The following is a 21,636-nucleotide window of genomic DNA, read 5'->3' on the forward strand; positions in this document are numbered from 1 at the left end:
AATAAAGGCTGTTGAGAAGAATCCGACGGTGTTGCGTCTTCTTTGCTGGTTGAGGTGGGCATTTCAAATGGTGGCCATGTATGGGGACCCAAGAAAATTCTCATGTGATTCAGAACTCTTCTAACTCAGGACGGCGACGTCGGTAAGTTCCCGGATGGGACAATAAGGCTCCCAGATAGGGACAATAAGGCTCCCGGATAAGGGACAATAAGGCTCCCGGATAAGGGACAATAAGGCTCCCAGACAAGGGACAATAAGGCTCCTGGATAGGGGACAATAAAGCTCCCGGATAAGGGATGATAAAGCTCCTGGATAAGGGAATATAAAGTTCCCTAATATGGACAATAAGGTTATCTGGAGTAAGCAGAGATGATGAGAGCCTTGGTTTAGAGGTTAAAAAGTCTGTGCTCTAGGATTTGTAATTTTGTTTCTTCTTTGTGTGGTGGATTTGTTTTTCTTTTTAATTGCTACCGTCCTGGGCATGAGTGCATTTGCTGGGAAGAGCCCACTAATGATGAGCTACAAGATCGTGTGTAAACACGCCTGCTCGCCCTGCTTGTAAATCGATCGTAAATAAGCTCCTAAAGCGTGGGAAACTCACCCTGCTCCTGTTAGCTCTTCAGGAGCTTCTTGGTCAGCGTAACCTTAAAATCAAAAAGAAAATCCTGTTGAGTTTTCTTGATGAATGTAACCGTTGTGCTCCGTGGTTTATAGTGTCAGGATTGCTTACTTTGAGAGCATGGGACAAGTTAGGAGAAGATCTGAATAGGGAAACAACAGACGGCAAGCTTAAACCAGGGACAAAGCTGCTTTGGCAAATGGTCCGTGCCTGCTTAGAAGATAAACGATGTGAAGAAGCTGTTCGCACAGGTCAAAAAATCCTTATAGAGCAACAGGAAAGTATGTCAGAGGGAGAGAAAGTTTTTAAGGAAGGAAAGAAAAGAAAGGGGGAAAGGGAGTAAAAGAGAAGACAGAAAAAAACCAAAGGAGAGGATAGACAAAGACAGGAATAATAATCAGGACCTAGAGACAAAGAAAATATATCCCTCATTAAAGGCATTGACCTTGGGAATGTCTAGTGACTCAGAGCTTAGTGAAAATGACTTGGCAGACCTTGAGGAAGAAACTGCTCATAAATAAAAGTTCCCCAGATAAGGCCTCCGGCTATGGAGCAAGTGTAGTGAGTAGGAAATTTAATTTTATGGACCCCGCTGTAGTGGTGGTGTGTTGATTGATAGCCAATGTTATTTTTTTGAAGCATAGTGTTTTATCTGTGCTTGTGCTCACAGCCCACACAGTTGGGGGGAGCGAAACTAGCTGCGGAGCCGCTGCAGCGAACATGGGGACTTCTCAGTCTCACCCAATTTTTCTAGCTCTTCAAGAGCTGTTTGAAAGAAAAAAGGCTTAGGATAAAAAGAAGCACTATAGAGAGATTTCTTAGTGAGTGCGATGCCATTGCACCTTGGTTCGCTGTCTCTGAGAATCTCACAGTGGACAGCTGAGATAAGCTGGGGAAAGATTTAGATTTTGATTGGGAGCAAGGAATCTTAAAGGCGGAGTTTCAGCCAGTATGGCATTTGGTGCGTAGCTGCCTAGAAGATCAGAAATGCTGTCAGCAGGCTATAAAAAAAGGGACAGGCTGTGTTAGAAATGCTACAGGAGGAATGATCTGAAAAGGCTGAGAGTGAGGCGGAGGAGGACTCTAGGAAAACAAGAACAAGAAAGGAATTTATCCATCACTCAAAGAACAAGGTCAGAGAAAAAAAATTCCAGTTGCTGCCTTTAGTGGCCTGACCTTTAACATTTGCTCGCAGAAGGAGAGTGCTCATTAAAAGAAGTTCTTTAAGGGAGCCTGCCTTATCTGCTGGCCTTATTCCAAGAGAGGAGTTGATCTCCAACATTAAGTATATGGAGAATGCCTTTGATCCTATCCCCTCAGCAGCCAGTTCCTGCCCCTATGGTCAAAATGCCCCAGGTTTGGGGACAGGGGAGCTCCTGAAGTAGTTTCATAAAAAGTCTGCAACAGACTGTGAGTAACTTTGTTTTTCCAGACAGAACAGGCTTTACTTTAAGATGATAAGAGGAGAAAGTCTTGGCACCAACTCTTCAGCTTACTCCAATTAGAGGCTGTGGCCAAGGTCAAGATTAATGTTTTCTTTTCCATGGGCCCTTAGCCCACTGAGACAGTTTGATAAAGGGCTGCTACTGAGATCCTGAAAGTCCCAGGTATACTGGTTACAATTTCTTTTGTCAGCCACTTGACAAAAAGATCATTTAAAAACATTAAATGACTTTCAGAAATTACTAGGAAACATAAATTGGATTCGACCCTATTTTAAAATGCCCAATGTAGATTTACAACCACTCTATGAGATCCTGAAAGGGGATTCTCAGCTTACTTCACCCGTGCTTTAACCAAGGAAGCATGATTATCCTTAAGGAAAGTAGAAGAAAGACTGGAAAAGGCAATGCTAAGAAGGTACAAGGAAAAGGAAGATCTCCTTTTGTGTATACTGAGAACCTTTCTTCAGCCTACAGGAGTGCTATGGCAACAAGGACCACTTCTGTGAATTTATCCTCATATTTCTCCTAATAAGACCCTTGAATATTACCCTTCTGCTGTTGCACAGCTTGCTATGTTAGGTGTTAAATCTTGCATTCAGCATTTTGGTATTGTACCCAAGAGAATTATTATACCATATACTACAGCTCACATAGAAACATTGTGTGCCTTGATAGATGATTGGGCCATATTACGCTGTAGTTTTGATGGAGAGCTTGACAATCATTATCCTAAGGATCCTTTGCTACAATTTTTTACTGAACATCCAGTGATTTTTCCTAAGGTCACTGCCTCAGAGCCTTTGTCTGGAGCATTAGACATTTATACAGATGGCTCCAAAACAGGTGTAGGTGCTATATGGTTGATTCTCAAGAACCAGTATTGATTCAATACAGTCCCGAAGGACCACATTAGCTAATTGGTTAGATCCTATGAGTGACAGTGCAATGAGCACTGGGGCCATCCTGGCTGCTTTGAGTCTAGTTATCCAAGGAGTCTCTTCAGGCAGTGGAAACACATCAGTCAATAATTCTGCTGAGTTGAACATTACAACTTTAATTATGATGCATAATTGTAGTTTTCCATGTATTACTCCTTTGCAAGCTAATTTTTCTCAGTATTCTCAACAGAGCAAAGAAATCTCAAATTATCTGAAAGGAAACTGGTCCATGAAAGCAGAGAACTATTGAGACAATTGCTGATGCAGATTGCTGTCCTTAACAACACTAGATTGGAACCTATCACGTTTGGAGACTTCACCTCATGGATTACCAATGCTTTCTCCTTTTTCAAAGAATGGGCTGGCATGTTTGCCTGGGGGGCCATTGTCTTCTTGAGATGTGGAGTATGTCTATGGCTCTTTTGCCGTTTACAACAAGAGCATGCCAGACACAAAGCGATTGTTTACCAGGCTATGGTCGCCATTAAAAGTGGTGCTTCTCCCAACATATGGCTGGCCTCTTTGAAAAATTAAGAGTTCGCCCTAGATCGTATTGTGTCACTGTCATGTGAAGTCATTGTATCCAGAGACGGGCAACTTTCCTCTTGCTCGGACCAACCTAAGGCAGGGGCCCGGTGGCTATAGGGTGACCCAGTGACGGGAAAGGTCGAGCTTCTGAGAGGAAAGATCTAAGACAGAAACAATGACAATATTGATGTAACACCTTGATCTAGACAAGTCATAGACAGAGGTGGCTATACCCCATTTGAATGTACGGGCTGGTCAAATGCCCCTCTGCTCAGTTTCTCCCCCAAATAAACACACACGTATAGCCCAGAATAAGTTCATTTATTGCCATTAGGGTGCAGTCCTAACTGCAAGAGTGGCTCGCCATGGCCAAGCTGGGCACTCTGTGAGGCATGTCTGATCTCTCTCAGACCACTACCTCCACCTAATGGTTTCATTTTTATAATACAAAAAAAGGAGGAGTTGTAGGGAGCAGCACATATAGATAAAGATGGCACTGACATTTAGTGGTCGTTTGTGGTATACAACCATTACAGCACATGTGTTGGCATACCTCCAACATCTACAAGGCCAGGGTGATGTTCATGCTAATAAGGTACTTCATGCTCCACCAATCCCTAGAGGACAAGTTTACAGCCACAACCTGTTTTGTTTATAAGGCGAGTGACTTTGTTCCTTGGGGTCCCCTGTACCAACAATGGGGTGTTCCTGCAATAAAGGCTGTTGAGAAGAATCCGACGGTGTTGCGTCTTCCTTGCTGGTCGAGGTGGGCGTTTAAACCCAACATTTTGCTACATAAAAGAAACAAACCTCAATGACAAAGACAGAAACTAACTCAGAGCAAAAGGAAATGGTCCAAAGAAAAACCAAGATTAGCCATTCTAATATTGAATAAAATAGACTTTCAACAAAAAGTTATCTAAAAGATAAGGAAGAAAATTTCATATATATCAAAGGAAAAAATCCTCCAAGATGTCTCTCAATTTTAAATATCTATGCTCCAAATGCAAGGGCACATACATTCATAAAAGAAACCTTACTAAAGTTCATACAATGAGCCTCGCACAATTATAATGGGAGACATAAACACTCCACTCTCATCAATGGACGGGTCATGGAAACAGAAAATAAATAGAGACAGAGAGAAATTAACAGAAGTTATAAATCAAGTTGTTTTAATAGATATTTATAGAACATTTCAACCTAAAGTAAAAATATACCTCCTTCACAGCACCTCATGGTATCTTCTCAAAAAAATGACTATATAATTGGTCACAAAACAGGCCTTAACAGATACAAAAAGATTGAAATAACCCCATGCATGCTATCAGATTACCATGAACAAAGGCTGGTCTTCAACAACAAGAAAAACAACAGTAAGCCCACATACACATGGAAGTGGAACAACGCTCTACTCAATGATAACTTGGACAAGGAAGAAGTAAAAAAGAAATTAAGGACTTAAGAAATTAATGAAAATGAACATACAACATACCCAAATTTGTGGGAAACAATGAATGCAGTTCTAAGGGGGAAATTCATAGCTATTAGTGCCTCCAAAAATAAACAGGAGAGAGCATGCCCTAATAGTTTGACAGCACACCTAAATGCTCTAGCACAAAAAGAAGCAAATATACCCAAGAAAAGTATACTGCAGGAAATAATCAAACAGAGCTGAAATCAACCAAGTAGAAACAAAAGGAACAATACAAGGAGCTGGTTCTTTGAGAAAATCAACAAGATCAATAAACCAGTAGCCAAAATAACAAGAGAGGAGAGAGAGAGAGAGAGAGAGAGAGAGAGAGAGAGAGAGAGAGAGAGAGAGAGACAAAGAATGAAAATTAACAAAATCAGAAATGAAAAGGGAGACATGACAAAAGAATGTGAGGAAATTCAATAATTCATCAGATCCTACTAGAAAAGTCTATATTCAACAAAATTTGAAAACTTAGATGAAATAGACAATTTTCTACACAGATTCAAGGTACCAAAGTTAAATCAGGATCAGATAACCATATAAAGATTCCTATAACTCCTAAAGAAATAGAAGCAGTTATTAAAAGTCTCCCAACCAAAAAGAGCCCAGGTCCAGATGGACTCAGTGCAGAATTCTATCAGACCTTCATAGAAGACCTCATACCAATACTGTCCAAACCCACAACCCAAAGAGTACACATGGACAGACCCATATGTAGCATATAGGATGGCCCTGTTGGGCAACGATGGAAGGAGAAGCCTTTGTTCCTGCCAAAGCTGTAACCCCCCAGTATAGGGGAATGTCAGGACTGGAAGCAGGAAAGATTGGGTGGTTGGAGGGGGGAACATCCTCATAGAAGAAGGGGCAGGGGGAATGGTGTAGGGTTTATTGATGGGAAACTGAGAAAGGGAATAACATTTGAAATGTAAATTAAAAATATCTAATAAAAAATGCAGGAGTCACCTTTTTAAAAAAGTTCTAAATATATGGACATAAGATTGTATGCATGCTTATCTGTGTATTTAAATTGGTACTTGCTAATTTTATCATATAGACATATGCTTTAATTATAAATGCAGTATGACTCTAATATATGCTTTGAGCAACAAAGGTAAGACAAAAGACAAAAATATCTCATATTCATAACACATTTTAAGAAGAAAATATATTACATTGATATACAATGAACACTGTGACTTTTACCAAATGAAGTTCAATAGATGACCTAGGCTATTCTCTTTCTCTCTTTCTTTCTCTCTTTCTCTCTTTCTCTCTTTCTTTCTTTCTCTCTTTTCCTTCCTTCCTTTCTTTCTTCCTTTCAATTGTCAGCACTACAACAGAAGGACTACAAGTGTTCCACAACTCATAGCTGGAAGAACTTAGAATTCAATGTGATTACTTTGTAATTGCAGATATCCTCTGGCTTTACAGTTATTAGTATTCTCCACTTACCATCATTTCAGAAATGCGGCTAGCTCAGCATAACTGAACAGAAGACAATAAATGAAAATTAGTGGGAAAGATTATCTTCTAGAATTGAAACACTCCAGAAACATTGATTTTGTTCATTTTTATTCTTCCATTGATAATAATCATAAAGAGTTGGTCCAACATAATGAAGGTTTGTTAAATGTGAATCAGTTATAGAATGTGTGTTCTATGTATATCAAAACTGTACTATAAAATGACAGACGTATGCAGAATTAAATAAGTAGAGACATACATTTTCAGTACTTAAATTCCAGAAAACTTACACTTATTATTTGAGCAGTTCAAGCAAAGCCATCTTCTGTAAAAGATGTCATTATGTTTGCTCTGATTAGACTAAACAGATATTCATATTTGTCCTTAGTATAAGAAGTTCTCTTCTTGATACTTGCTTACATCGCATTTTATTAGTAGTTATTAAAGTAGTTCTGTCAATTTTTCACTGTTTCTTTATGTATGTTCCAGTTCAATTACTGTGGCTTTTTCTGTATAAGGAGATTAGAAAATGGGCCTTGGTTATTTACAACCTAGACAAACTAGACAAGATGCTCCAGTGGCTGGATTGGGGTTCTAGACCATGCCAAATGTTTCTCATGTCTTTCCCTGAATAAATATACCCCATTCAACTGTATCAATCGACAGTACTGACTTTGTCCTAAAGTTCAATATTGACTATATTGAATCAAAATAAATAAGGAGTTACTCAATAACACTCTCAGGATTTAGAACATGCATTTTATAACAGTTTGCTTTTTATAATTTACAGAACATTTGTGGTCCAACATTTTGGAGATCTCCATTATGCATAACAGAATAAGTAGTAATTTGTGACTGACTAATGTTGGTCTGAAATCCCCCAATTTTGAAAAAATTATATTGAAGAAACGTACCCAGTATATTTCTTTAAAATCAGAATTATTTTACATCCAAAGAAATGGTTGTTCCTTCTCCATTTATCCATTTCTTGTGATGAGGATTTTTACAGACTTTTAATCTCCTAGAATGAAATCAGTATGTCCCTTTTGAAGAAGGGGCATCTTTTAAAATATTTCTTAACTCTTTGAATTTCATATATTGAATTTTGATTTTCTCATAGATATAACTCCCATCCCATACCACCAATCTTGTGTTCTCATTCTTAACCTATCAAATCTCATACATACTCTTAGGTATATGTTGTTTCATCTCTTTGGAGACATACTTGCAAGGATATCCAGATACCCATTTCTGGCAGCTCTCAATTACTAGTAGCTCCGCAGATAATGGTGAGACAATGTGGTCACCTCCAGGCAACACATACTTGCTGGCATTTTGTTTGGATTGCAGTTTCACTTGCAATGTGGTTGTTGTCACTACTGTTTAAGTTTATGTATGCTGATGTCCATTTTGTCTGGAAAGCATTTTCCTAGTCTTTTGGCCCCAGTTTTGCCATCTTTCCTGAGTCTCAAACATTAGGAATATGAAAAACAGTACTCCAATTATGTCTGAGCACTCTGCATTTTCTTATCCTTCTTAAGTATCCATGGGTCTTTGATAATTATCGTTTGATATTTTTTACAGAAATAAAACCAACTTTTAATTTAATTACTATGTCTTGAAAGTAATAAAACTTGGCTCTGTCCTGGTACCTTTGACCTATTTAGTTACATGTCCATGGCTTTGAAAATAGTTCCAGATGTGTGTTCTAGCTTGTTTAGTGGGTCTTAAATTCACTCAGAACATTGTTAGTTACTCCCACAATTTTCAGGTTACTAGGTTAGCTAGTAGACATAAACTCTTAACATTTTACATACATACAATAAAAACAGTTTAAATTACTGATTTTATAATATATTAACACTGACCCTCTTAGAGATGATAGGCTACCAAATACAATGTGGGTACCAGGTACAAGATACCTCTATAGGAGTTTTGGGCCAGTAATGTTCAAAAAACTCAGAGATATTACAGGCTATAGATACTGTAATGTCTTATGTTTTAAAATTTGATGGTAAGACCACATAGCTGATGGCACCTTATTCTCAAGTCACTGGTCCTGAAAAGTCAAGCTAATGTAGACCTAACAATAAAAATTAAGATCAACTTGCATATAATTTGCCTTAATAAAAAGCAAGGAGCAGAAGGCAGCACAGGCCCTCCTGGTTGACTCCCTCACAGAGGGCTCAAAAGCAACCACCCCCTGAGCAAACTTGAGCCGCGGGATCAAAGGTAAGACCAACTGTTCTGCTCCAAGTGACCTGCCTGGTGGTATCAGGACACACAGAGGCAAAATTCCTCTGGGACCAGACACCTCGGTTTCTAGCTGGAGCCTGAAGCTCCCTGATCCTGGCCCGCAGCTCCCTGCTTCCAAACTCCATGGGAGAGAAAGCTCATTGCCCAGACAGGTGGGCACTCATGAGAGTGCAGGGCAGGAGAGAACGTAAGTACTGACCACCATTGCACACATGCCTGGCCCAAGAGGAAACTGTATAGGGCCTCTGGGAACAGGAAGATAGGGGCACTCAAGTTGCAGGAGCCCGGTGGTACAGACTGTGCACAGATCTAAAGGGAACAGCTCCCTGCACCCAAATCCCGTGGGAGGGAGAGCTAGACCTTCAGAGGGGCAGATACACTTAGGAAGCCAGAGGAGAATACTCTCTGCCCACATTTCTGACTCTAGAGGAAACTGCCTAGCACCATCTGGGCTACCTGTGCACTGGGACCTGAGAGAAGGTGAGGAAGGCCCTTCTGGTTGCTTGCCTCATGGAGAGCTGAAACTCATCCCCGAGGAATGACTTGAGGTGAGAGACCAGAGATAAGATGAAGTTTTCTGTTACAGGTGACCTGGCTGGTGGACTCAGGACACACACCCACAGGAAGAGTTGAAGACAAGTAGACAGGAATGAATAAATGCCTGAAAACAGAAAACTCTGTCCCCATAACTGGCTGAAAGAAAACAGGAAAACAGGTCTACAGCACTCCTGACACACAGGCTTATAGGACAGTCAAGCCACTGTCAAAAGGAGCAGAACAAGGTAACACCAGAGACAACGTGATGGCAAGAGGCAAGCACAGGAAAACAAGCAACAGAAACCAAGACTACACAGCATCATCAGAGCCCAATTCTCCCACCAAAGCAAACACAGAATATCAAAACAAACAAGAAAAGCAAGATCAAGTTTTAAAATCACATTTGATCATATGATGGAGGACTTCAAGAAAGACATAAAGAAACTCACTTAAAGAAATGCAAGAAAACACAAATAGACAAGCAGAAGCCTATAGAGAGAAGAGGAGCAGGAGGAGTTAGGAGGATGTTGTCCTGGAATCCAGGAAAGGGATTGACAATTGAAATGTAAATAAGAAATACCCAAGTTAATAAAGATGGAAAAAATGTATTGTAGAGATCAGAACTTCAAGGCCCATACCTAAATATAAATAAAATCAATTCAGAGCTAACAAACCACCAATTTCAAATTAAATAGAAAAAATACTTGAAGCAATCCCACTAAAATCAGGGACAAAATAAGAATGCCCACTCTCCCAATATCTAGTCAATATAGTACTGGGAGCTGTAGTTAGAGCAATAAGACCATGAAAGTGGGTTAAGGGAATGCAGATTTTAAAAGAATATTTCAAAGTATCAGTATTTACAGAAGATATGAGAGTATACATAAGCAATCTCCAAAATTCTACCAGATAACTTCTACAGCTTATAAACAACCATGAAAGTGACTGGATATAAAATTAAATCAAATTAGTAGCCTTTTATTATACAAATGTTAAGTGGGCTGAGAAAGAAATTAGGGAAACAGCACCCTTCACAATATTCATAAGTAATATAAAATATCTTGGGATAACTCTAACCAAACAAGTGAAAGAGCTGTATGACAATAACTTTAGGTCTCTCAAGAAAGAAAACGAAAATCTCAGAAAATGAAGAAATTTCCCATGATCATGGATTGACAGAATTAACATAGCAAAACTCATGATCTTATCATAAGTAATGTATGGATTCAACACAATCCCCATCAAAATCACACCCAAATTTTTCAAAGACATGGAAAGGCAATTGACAAATTCATCTGGAAATGCAAACATCTCAGAATAGTGAAAACAAGTCTTAACAATAAGAGAACTTCTTGGGGAATCACCATGTCTGACCTCAAGTAATACTACAGAGAAATAGTGACAAGCAGCATAATATTGGTACAGAGAAACCAGGTTGATCAGTGGAATAGAATTAAAGATCAAGAAATAAAACCACACACTTATGGACACCTAATCTTCGACAAAGAAACCAAAAATATACAATGCATAAAAGAAAGCATCTCCAATGAATGGGGATGGTCTAACTGGCTATCTGTATGTGGAAAAATGAAAATAGACCCATATTTGTCACCTCAAGTCCAAATGAATCAAAGAACTCAATACAAAACCAGATACACTGAATCTAATAGAAGAGAAAATTCTAAGGAGTCTCAAACACATTGACACTGTGAGAAACTTCCTAAAAAGAACACCGATGGCTCAGGCTCTAAGATCACGAATTGATAAGTGGAGCCCCATGAATGAGCAAAGCTTCTGTAAGGCAAAGAACACAATCAATAGTAAAATCAGCAACCTACAGATTGGAAAAAAAATCTTTACTAACCCCTCATCTGATAAAAGTCTAATATCTAAAATATATGAATAACTCAAGAAAGTAGCCACCAAACAAGCAAACAATACAATACAATACAGTGAAAAAATGGGGTATAGAATGAAACAGAGAATTCACAACAGAGGAATCTTGAAGGGCTGAGAAGTACTTAAAGAAATTTTCAAAGTGCATAGTGATCAGGGAAATGCAAATTAAAGTAGCATGAGATTGCACCTTACACCAATCGGAATGGCTAAGATCAAAATTCAGGTGACAACACATGCTGGAGAGAATGTTGGAAAAGGGCAACACTCTTCCATTGCTGGTGGGATTACAAACCAGTACATCCACTCTGGAAATAAATCTAGATTTTCCTCAGAAAACTGGAAATAGGTCTACCTGAAGACATAGCCATACCACTCTTGGACATATACCCAATAGATGCCCCACCATGCCACAGTGGCACATGCTCCACTCTGTTTACAGAAGCCTTATTTGTGAGAGACAGAAGCTGGAAATGAACCAGATGTCCCACAATGGAAAAATGGATACAGAAAAGGTGGTTCATTTACACCATGGTATACTACTCAGCTATTAAGAATGAGGACATCGTGAGATTTGCAGGACAATGGATGGAACTAGAAAGTATCATCCAGAGTGAGGTAACTCAAACCCAAAAGGATATGCATAGTATATACTCACAAAGTGGATATTAGCCAAAAAGTACACAACACCTAGAGTATAACCTACAGACTGTAAGAAGTATATTAAGAAGAAATGCCCAAGTGAGGAGGCTTCAATCCCACTTAGAAATCAGAAGGACATAATTGTAAGAGGTGGACGAAGGGAATAGTCTGGGTGTCAGAAGGGAGGAGAAATGGAAAGGGAGAGCAGGATCAATATGGGGGCAGATGAGAAGCCGAAAGGGCCAAGATTATGGGGTGGTAGTTACAGGGATCCTCTAGAAAGTGAATCACGGCTGCCGCCGCGGAGAGCTCATAAGCAACACCCCACGAGCAAACTTGAGCCTTGGGACTGCAAGTAAGACCAACTTTTCTGCTGCAAGTGACATGACTGGTGGCCTTGGGACACACAGAGGCAAAATTCCTCTAGGACCGGACACTTCCGGTTTTTAGCAGGAGTCCCAATCTCACTCTCCCTGCCTCCAGATCTCTGCTCCCAAACCCCGTGGGAGAGAGAGCTCACCGCCAAGACAGGTGGGCAATCCTGAGATTGCAGAGCTGAAGAGACCAACAACACTGCCCACCCCTGCCCACATCCAAGAGGAAACGGTATACTGCCTCTGGGTTCCTGGAGATAAGGGACAGGAGCAGCAGGTCCCCTGCATCTGAGACACTGCCGGAACCTGAAGGGACTGACCAGATAAAGAGTTCTCTGCACCCAAATCCCGTGGGAGGGAGAGCTAAACCTTCAGAGAGGCAGACACGCCTGGGAAACTAGAAGAGACTACACTCGGCCCACATCAATGACTCCAGAGGAAAACACCAAACTCCATCTGGAACCCTGGTGCACTGAAGTTCCCGGAAAGGGCGGCGCAGATCTTCCTGGTTGCTGCCGCCACGGAGAGCTCATAAGCAACACCCCACAAGCAAACTTGAGCCTCGGGACCACAGGTAAGACAAACCTTCCAGCTCCTAGCGAACTGCCTGGTAAACTCAAGACACAGGCCCACAGGAACAGCTGAAGACCTGTAGGTAGTAAAAACTACACGCCCGAAAGCAGAAAACTCTGTCCCCATAACTGGCTGAAAGAAAACAGGAAAACAGGTCTACAGCACTCCTGACACACAGGCTTATAGGACAGTCTAGCCACTGTCAGAAATAGCAGAACAAAGTAACTCTAGAGATAATCTGATGGTGAGAGGCAAGCGCAGGAACCCAAGCAACAGAAACCAAGACCACATGGCATCATCGGAGCCCAATTCCCCCACCAAAGCAAACACGGAATATCCAAACACAACAGAAAAGCAAGATCTAGTTTCAAAATCATATTTGCTCATGCTGCTGGAGGACTACAAGAAAGACATGAAGTACTCCCTTACAGAAACGCAGGAAAACATAAATAAACAAGTAGAGGCCTACAGAGAGGAATCAAAAAATTCCCGGAAAGAATTCCAGGAAAACATAAACAAGTAGAAGCCTATAGAGGGGAATCATAAAAATCCCTGAAAGAATTCCAGGAAAACACAATCAAACAGTTGAAGGAATTAAAAATGGAAATAGAAGCAATCAAGAAAGAACACATGGAAACAACCCTGGATATAGAAAACCAAAGGAAGAGACAAGGAGCCGTAGATACAAGCATCACCAACAGAATACAAGAGATAGAAGAGAGAATCTCAGGAGCAGAAGATTCCATAGAAATCATCGAATCAACAGTCAAAGATAATGTAAAGCAGAAAAAGCTACTAGTCCAAAACATACAGGAAATCCAGGATTCAATGAGAAGATCAAACCTAAGGATAATAGGTATAGAAGAGAGTGAAGACTCCCAGCTCAAAGGACCAGTAAATATCTTCAACAAAATCATAGAAGAACACTTCCCTAAGCTAAAGAAAGAGATACACATAACCATACAAGAAGTCTACAGAACTCCGAATAGATTGGACCAGAAAAGAAACACCTCCCGAAACATAATAGTGAATGCACAAAATAAAGAAAGAATATTAAAACCAGTAAGGAAAAAAGTTCAAGTAACATATAAAGGCAGACCTATCAGAATCACACCAGACTTTTCGCCAGAGACTATGAAAGCCAGAAGATCCTAAACAGATGTCATACAGACCCTAAGAGAACACAAATGCCAGCCCAGGTTACTGTATCCTGCAAAACTCTCAATTAACATACATGTAGAAACCAAGATGTTTCATGACAAAACCAAATTTACACAATATCTTTCTACGAATCCAGCACTACAAAGGATAATAAATGGTAAAGCCCAACATAAAGAGGCAAGCTACACCCTAGAAAAAGCAAGAAACTAATCATCTTGACAACAAAACAAAGAGAAGAAAAGTACACAAACATAACCTCACATCCAAATATTAATATAACAGGAAGCAATAATCACTATTCCTTAATATCTCTCAACATCAATGGCCTCAACTCCCCAATAAAAAGACATAGATTAACAAACTGGATACGCAATGAGGACCCTGCATTTTGCTGCCTATAGGAAACACACCTCAGAGACAAAGACAGAAACTATCTCAGAGTGAAAGGCAAGAAAACAACTTTCCAAGCAAATGGTCGTAAGAAGCAAGCTGGAGTAGCCATTCTAATATCGAATAAAATAAATTTTCAACTAAAATTCATCGAAAAAGATAAGGAAGGACACTTCATATTCATCAAAGGAAAAATCCACCAAGATGAACTCTCAATCCTAACTATCTATGCTGCAAATACAAGGGCACCTACATATGTAAAAGAAACCTTACTAAAGCTCAAAACACACATTGCACCTCACACAATAATAGTAGGAGATTTCAACACCCCACTCTCATCAATGGACAGATCATGGAAACAGAAATTAAACAGAGACATAGACAGACTAAGAGAAGTCATGAGCCAAATGGACCTAACGGATATTTATAGAACATTCTATCCTAAAGCAAAAGTATATACCTTCTTCTCAGCTCCTCATGGTACTTTATCCAAAATTAACCATATAATTGGTCAAAAAACGGGCCTCAACAGGTACACAAAGATAGAAATAATCCCATGCGTGCTATCGGACCACCACAGCCTAAAACTGGTCTTCAATAACAATAAGAGAAGAACGCCCACATATACGTGGAAATTGAACAATGCTCTACTCAATGATAACCTGGTCAAGGAAGAAATAAAGAAAGAAATTAAAAACTTTTTAGAATTTAATGAAAATAAAGATACAACGTACCCAAACTTATGGGACACAATGAAAGCTGTGCTAAGAGGAAAACTCATAGCGCTGAGTGCCTGCAGAAAGAAACAGGAGAGAGCATATGTCAGCAGCTTGACAGCACACCTAAAAGCTCTAGAACAAAATGAAGCAAATACACCCAGGAGGAGTAGAAGACAGAAAATAATCAAACTCAGAGCTGAAATCAGCCAGGTAGAAACAAAAAGGACCATAGAAAGAATCAACAGAACCAAAAGTTGGTTCTCTGAGAAAAGCAACAAGATAGATAAACCCTTAGCCAGACTAACGAGAGGACACAGAAAGTGTTTCCAAATTAACAAAATATGAAATGAAAAGGGAGACATAACTACAAATTCAGTGGAAATTCAAAAAATCATCAGATCTTAATATAAAAGCCTATATTCAACAAAACTTGAAAATCTGAAGGAAATGGACAATTTCTAGACAGATACCAGGTACCGAAGTTAAATCAGGAACAGATAAACCCCTTAAACAACCCCATAACTCCTAAGGAAATAGAAGCAGTCATTAAATGTCTCCTACCCAAAAAGAGCCCAGGACCAGACCGGTTTAGTGCAGAATTCTATCAGACCTTCATAGACGACCTCATACCAATATTACCCAAACTATTCCACAAATTGAAGCAGATGGAGCACTACCGAATTCCTTCTATGAAGCCACAATTACTCTTATACCTAAACCACACAAACCCAACAAAGAAAGAGAACTTCAGACCAATTTCCCTTATGAATATCGATGCAAAAATACTCAATAAAATTCTGGCAAACCGAATGCAAGAGCACATCACATGATCGTTTCATTAGATGCTGAGAAAGCATTTGACAAAATTCAACACCCCTTCATGATAAAAGTCCTGGAAAGAATAGGAATTCAAGGCCCATACCTAAACATACTAAAAGCCATATACAGCAAACCAGTTGCTAACATTAAACTAAATGGAGAGAAACTTGAAGCAATCCCACTAAAATCAGGGACTAAACAAGGATGCCCACTCTCTCCCTACTTATTCAATATACTTCTTGAAGTTCTAGCCAGAGCAATCAGACAACAAAAGGAGATCAAGGGGATACAGATGGGAAAAGAAGAGGTCAAAATATCACTATTTGCAGATGATATGATAGTATATTTAAGTGATCCCAAAAGTTCCACCAGGGCACTACTAAAGCTGGTAAACAACTTCAGCAAACTGGCTGGGTAAAAAATTAACTCAAATAAATCAGTATCCTTCCTCTACACAAAAGAGAAACACGCTGAGAAAGAAACTAGGGAAACGACACCCTTCATAATAGACCCAAACAATATAAAGTACCTCGGTGTGACTTTAACCAAGCAAGTAAAAGATCTGTACAATAAGAACTTCAAGAGTCTGAAGAAAGAAATTGAAGAAGACCTCAGAAGTAGGAAAGATCTCCCATGCTCATGGATTGGCAGGATTAATATAGTAAAAATGGCCATTTTACCAAAAGCAATCTACAGATTCAATGCAATCCCCATCAAAATACCAATCCAATTCATCAAAGAGTTAGACAGAACAATTTGCAAATTCATCTCAAATAACAAAAAACCCAGGATAGCTAAAACTATCCTCAACAATAAAAAGACTTCAGGGGAATCACTATCCCTGAACTCAAGCAATATTACTGAGCAATAGTGATGAAAACTGCATGATATTTGTACAGAGACAGACAGATAGACCAATGGAACAGAATTGAAGACCCAGAAATGAACCCACACACCTATGGACACTGAATTTTTGACAAAGGAGCCAAAACCATTCAATAGAAAAAAGATAGAATTTTCTGCAAATGGTGCTGGTTCAACTGGAGGTCAACATATAGAAGAATACAAATCGATCCATGCTTATCACACTGTAAAAAGCTTAAGTCCAAGTGGATCAAGGACCTCCACATCAAACCAGATACACTCAAACTAATAGAAGAAAAACTAGGGCAGCATCTTGAACACATGGACACTGGAAAAAATTTCCTGAACAAACCCCCAATGGTTTATGCTCTAAGATCAAGAATCGACAAATGGGAACTCATAAAACTGCACATTTTCTGGAAGGCAAAGTACACTGTGGTTAGGACAAAATGGCAACCAAAAAATTAGGAAAAGATCTTTACGAATCCTACAACAGATAGAGGCCTTATATCCAAAATATGCAAAGAACTCAAGAAGTTAGACCGCAGGGAGACAAATGACCCTATTAAAAAATAGGGTTCCGAACTAAACAAAGAATTCACAGCTGAGGAATGCCAAGTGGCTGAGAAACACCTAAAGAAATGTTCAACATCTTTAGTCATAAGGGAAATGCAATTCAAAACAACCCTGAGATTTCACCCCACACCAGTGAGAATGGCTAAGATCAAAAACTCAGGTGACAACAAATGCTGGTGAAGATGTGGAGATAGAGGAACACTCCTCCATTGTTGGTGGGATTGCAGATTGGTACAACCATTCTGGAAATCAGTCTGGAGGTTCCTCAGAAAATTGGACATTGAACAACCTGACAACCCAGCTATAACTCTCTTGGGCATAGACCCAAAGATGCCCCAACATATAAAAAAGACACGTGCTCCACTATGTTCATCGCAGCCTTATTTATAATAGCCAGAAGCTGGAAAGAACCCAGATGCCCTTCAACAGAGGAATGGATACAGAAAATGTGGTACATCTACACAATGGAATATTACTCAGCTATCAAAAACAATGCCTTTATGAAATTCATAGACAAATGGTTGGAACTGGAAAATATCATCCTGAGTGAGGTAACCAAATCACAGAAAAACACACATGGTATGCACTCATTGATAAGTTGCTATTAGCCCAAATGCTTTTATTACCCTAGATGCATAGAACACATGAAACTCAAGACGGATGATCAAAATGTGAACGCTTCACTCCTTCTTTAAAAGGGGGAACAAGTACAACAATGCCAAGCAACCAGAGCTTCCAGGGACTAAGCCACTACCTAAAGACTATACATGGACTGACCCTGGACTCTGACCTCATAGGTAGCAATGAATATCCTAGTAAGAGCACCAGTGGAAGGGGAAGACCTGGGTCCTGCTAAGACTGAACACCCAGTGAACTAGATTGTTGAGGGGAGGGCGGCAAGGGGGGAGGCTGGGGAGGGGAATACCCATAAAGAAGGGGATGGGGGAGGGGATGTTTGCCCAGAAACCGAGAAAGGGAATAACACTCGAAATGTATGTAAGAAATACTCAAGTTAATAAAAAAAGGTGGGGGACAAGAATACCCTTGGCAGGGAATAGAGAGGCAAAGATTAAAACAGACACAGAAGGAACACCCATTCAGCGCCTGCCCCACATGTGGCCCATACATATACAGCCACCCAATTAGACCAGATGGATGAAGCAAAGAAGTGCAGGCCGACAGGAGCTGGATGTAGATCCCTCCTGAGAGACACAGCCAGAATACAGCAAATACAGAGGTGAATGCCAGCAGCAAACCACTGAACTGAGAATAGGACCCCCATTGAAGGAATCAGAGAAAGAACTGGAAGAGCTTGAAAGGGCTCAAGACCCCTTATGAACAACAATGCCAAGTAACTAGAGCTTCCAGGGACTAAGCCACTACCTAAGGACTATACATGGACTGACCCTGGACTCTGACCTCATAGGTAGCAATGAATATCCTAGTAAGATCACCAGTGGAAGGGGAAGCCCTGGGTCCTGCTAAGACTGAACCCCCAGTGAACGTGATTGTTGGGGGGAGGGCGGCAATGGGGGGAGGATGGGGAGGGGAACACCCATAAAGAAGGGGAGGGGGAGGGATTGGATGTTTGCCTGGAAACCGGGAAAGGGAATAACATTCGAAATGTAAATAAGAAATACTCAAGTTAATAAAAAAAAAAAGATATTTATGGAACATTCTATCCTAAAAAAAAAAAAAAAGATATACATTCTTCTCACCACGTCATGGTACTTTCTCCAAAATTGACCATATAATTGGTCATAAATCAGGCCTCAACAGATTCAGAAAGATAGAAATAATCCCATGGGTCCTCTCAGACCACCACGGGGTAAAGCTGGTCTTCAATAACAATAAGGGAAGAACGACAACATATATATGGAAGTTGAGCAGTGCTCTAATCAATAATAACCTGGTCAAAAAAGAAATAAAGAAAGAAATTAAAGACTTTTTAGAATTTAATGAAAATGAAGGTACAACATACCCAAACTTATGGGACATAATGAAAGCTGTGCTAAGAAGAAAACTCCTAGCTCTCGGTGCCTGCAGAGAGAAACAGGAGACAGCATATGTCAGCAACTTGACAGCACACCTAAAAGCTCTAGAACAAAAAGAAGCAAATACACCCAAGTGGAGTAGAAGGCAGAAAATAATCAAACTCAGAGCTGAAATTAAGCAAGTAGAAACACAAAGGACCATAGAAAGAATCAACAGAACCAAAAGTTGGTTCTTTCAGAAAATCAATAGATAAATCCTTAGCCATACTAATGAGAGGACACAGAGAGTGTGTACAAATTAACAAAATCAAAAATGAAAAAGAGACATAACTACAGAATCATAGGAAATGCAAAAAAATCATCAGATCCTACTACAAAAGCCTATATTCAACACAACTTAAAAATCTGCATGAAATGGAAAATGTCCTAGACAGATACCAGGTACCAAAGTTAAATCAGGAACAGATAAACCATTTAAACAGCCCCATAACTCCTAACGAAATAGAAGCAATCAGAAAAGGTCTCCCAACCAAAAAGAGCCCAGGTCCAGATGGGTTTAGTGCAGAATTGTATCAGAACTTCATAGAAGACCTCATACCAATATTATCCAAACTATTCCACAAAATTGAAACAGATGGAGCACTACCGAATTACTTCTATGAAGCCATAATTACTCTTATCCCTAAACCACACAAAGACCCAACAAAGAAAGAGAACTTCAGACCAATTTCCCTTATGAATATCGACGCAAAAATACTCATAAACATTCTGGCAAACCGAATCCAAGAGCACAACAAAACAATCATCCAGCATGATCAAGTAGGCTTCATCCCGGGAATGCAGGGATGACTTAATCTACAGAAAACCATCAACGTAATCCATTATATAAACAAACTGAAATAACAAAACCACATTATCATTTCATCATATGCTGAGAAAGCATTTGACAAAATTACACACCCCTTCATTGTAAAAGTCCTGGAAAAAATAGGAATTCAAGGCCCATACCTAAACATAGTAAAAGCCATATACAGCAAACCAGTCTCTAAAATTAAAATAAATGGAGAGAAACTTGAAGCAATCCCAATAGAATCAGGGACTACACAAAGCTGCCCACTCTCTCCCTACTTATTCAATATAGTTCTTGAAGTTCTAGCCAGAGCAATAAGACAACAAAAGGAGATCAAGTGGATGCAGAATGGAAAAGAAGAAGTCAAAATATCACTACTTGCAGATGATATGATAGTATATTTAAGTGATCCCAAAAGTTCCACCACAGAACTACTAAAGCTGATAAACAACTTCAGCAAAGTGGCTGGGTACAAAATAAACTTAAATAAATCAGTAGCCTTCCTCTAAACAAAAGAGAAACAAGCCAAGAAAGAAATTAGGGAAATGACACCCTTCATAATAGTCCCAAATAATATAAAATATCTTGGTGTGACTTTAACCAAGCAAGTAAAAGATATGTACCATAAGAACTTCAAGCCTCTGAAGAAAGAAATTGAAGAAGACCTCAGAAGATGGAAAGATCTCCCATGCTCATGGATTGGCAGGATCAATATAGTAAAAATGGCCATTTGACCAAAAGCGATCTACAGATTCAATGTAATCCCCATCAAAATACCAATCCAATTCTTCAGAGAGTTAGACAAAACAATTTGCAAATTCATCTCAAATAACAAAAATACCCAGGATAGCTAAAACTATCCTCAACAATAAAAGGACTTCAGGGGGAATCATTATCCCTGAACTCAAGCAGTATTGCAGAGAAATAGTGATAAAAACTGCATGGTATTGGTACAGAGACAGACAGATAGACCAGTGGAATAGAATTGAAGACCCAGAAATGAACCCACACACCTATGGTCACTTGATTTTTGACAAAGAAACCAAAACCATCCAATGGAAAAAAGATAGCATTTTCTGCAAATGGTGCTGGTTCAACTGGAAGTCATCATGTAGAAGAATGCAGATCAATCCATGCTTATCACCCTATACAAAGCTTAAGTCCAAGTGGATCAAGGACCTCCACATCAAACTAGATACACTCAAACTAATAGAAGAAAAAGTGGGGAACTATCTCAAAAACATGGGCACTGGAAAAAAATTTCCTGAACAAAACACCAATGGCTTCCGCTCTTAGATCAAGAATCGACAAATGGGATCTCATAAAACTGCAAAGCTTCTGTCAGGCAAAGGACCCTGTTGTAAGGACAAAACAGCAACCAACAGATGGGAAAAGTATCTTTACCAATCCTACAACAGATAGAGGGCTTATATCCAAAATATACAAGGAATTCAAGAAGATAGACTGCAGGGAGACAAATAACCCTATTAAAATTGGGGTTCAGAGCTAAACAA

The 21,636-nt window shown here is 39.6% G+C and overlaps 1 long non-coding RNA gene across 4 annotated transcripts in view; it reads right to left on the reverse strand.

The window, feature by feature from the left end:
- Window positions 1-601: 601 nt before the first annotated feature.
- Window positions 602-21,636, reverse strand: part of LOC147997111 (uncharacterized) — a 44,357-nt gene continuing 23,322 nt past the window's right edge. The window contains exons 3-4 of one of the 4 annotated variants that reach the window (XR_015653349.1): window positions 6,460-6,492; window positions 602-644 (exon numbers count right to left, since the gene is read on the reverse strand). This is a non-coding gene — a long non-coding RNA (uncharacterized LOC147997111). Of the gene's footprint in view, window positions 645-6,459; window positions 6,981-7,385; window positions 7,515-21,636 lie in introns of those variants that run through there. The other 3 variants (XR_015653347.1, XR_015653348.1, XR_015653345.1) reach the window with 3 other exon arrangements.

This window comes from Rattus norvegicus, chromosome 1 (genome assembly GCF_021556685.1).
Source record: "Rattus norvegicus strain SHRSP/BbbUtx chromosome 1, alternate assembly SHRSP_T2T, whole genome shotgun sequence".
NCBI classification, from domain to species: domain Eukaryota; kingdom Metazoa; phylum Chordata; class Mammalia; order Rodentia; family Muridae; genus Rattus; species Rattus norvegicus.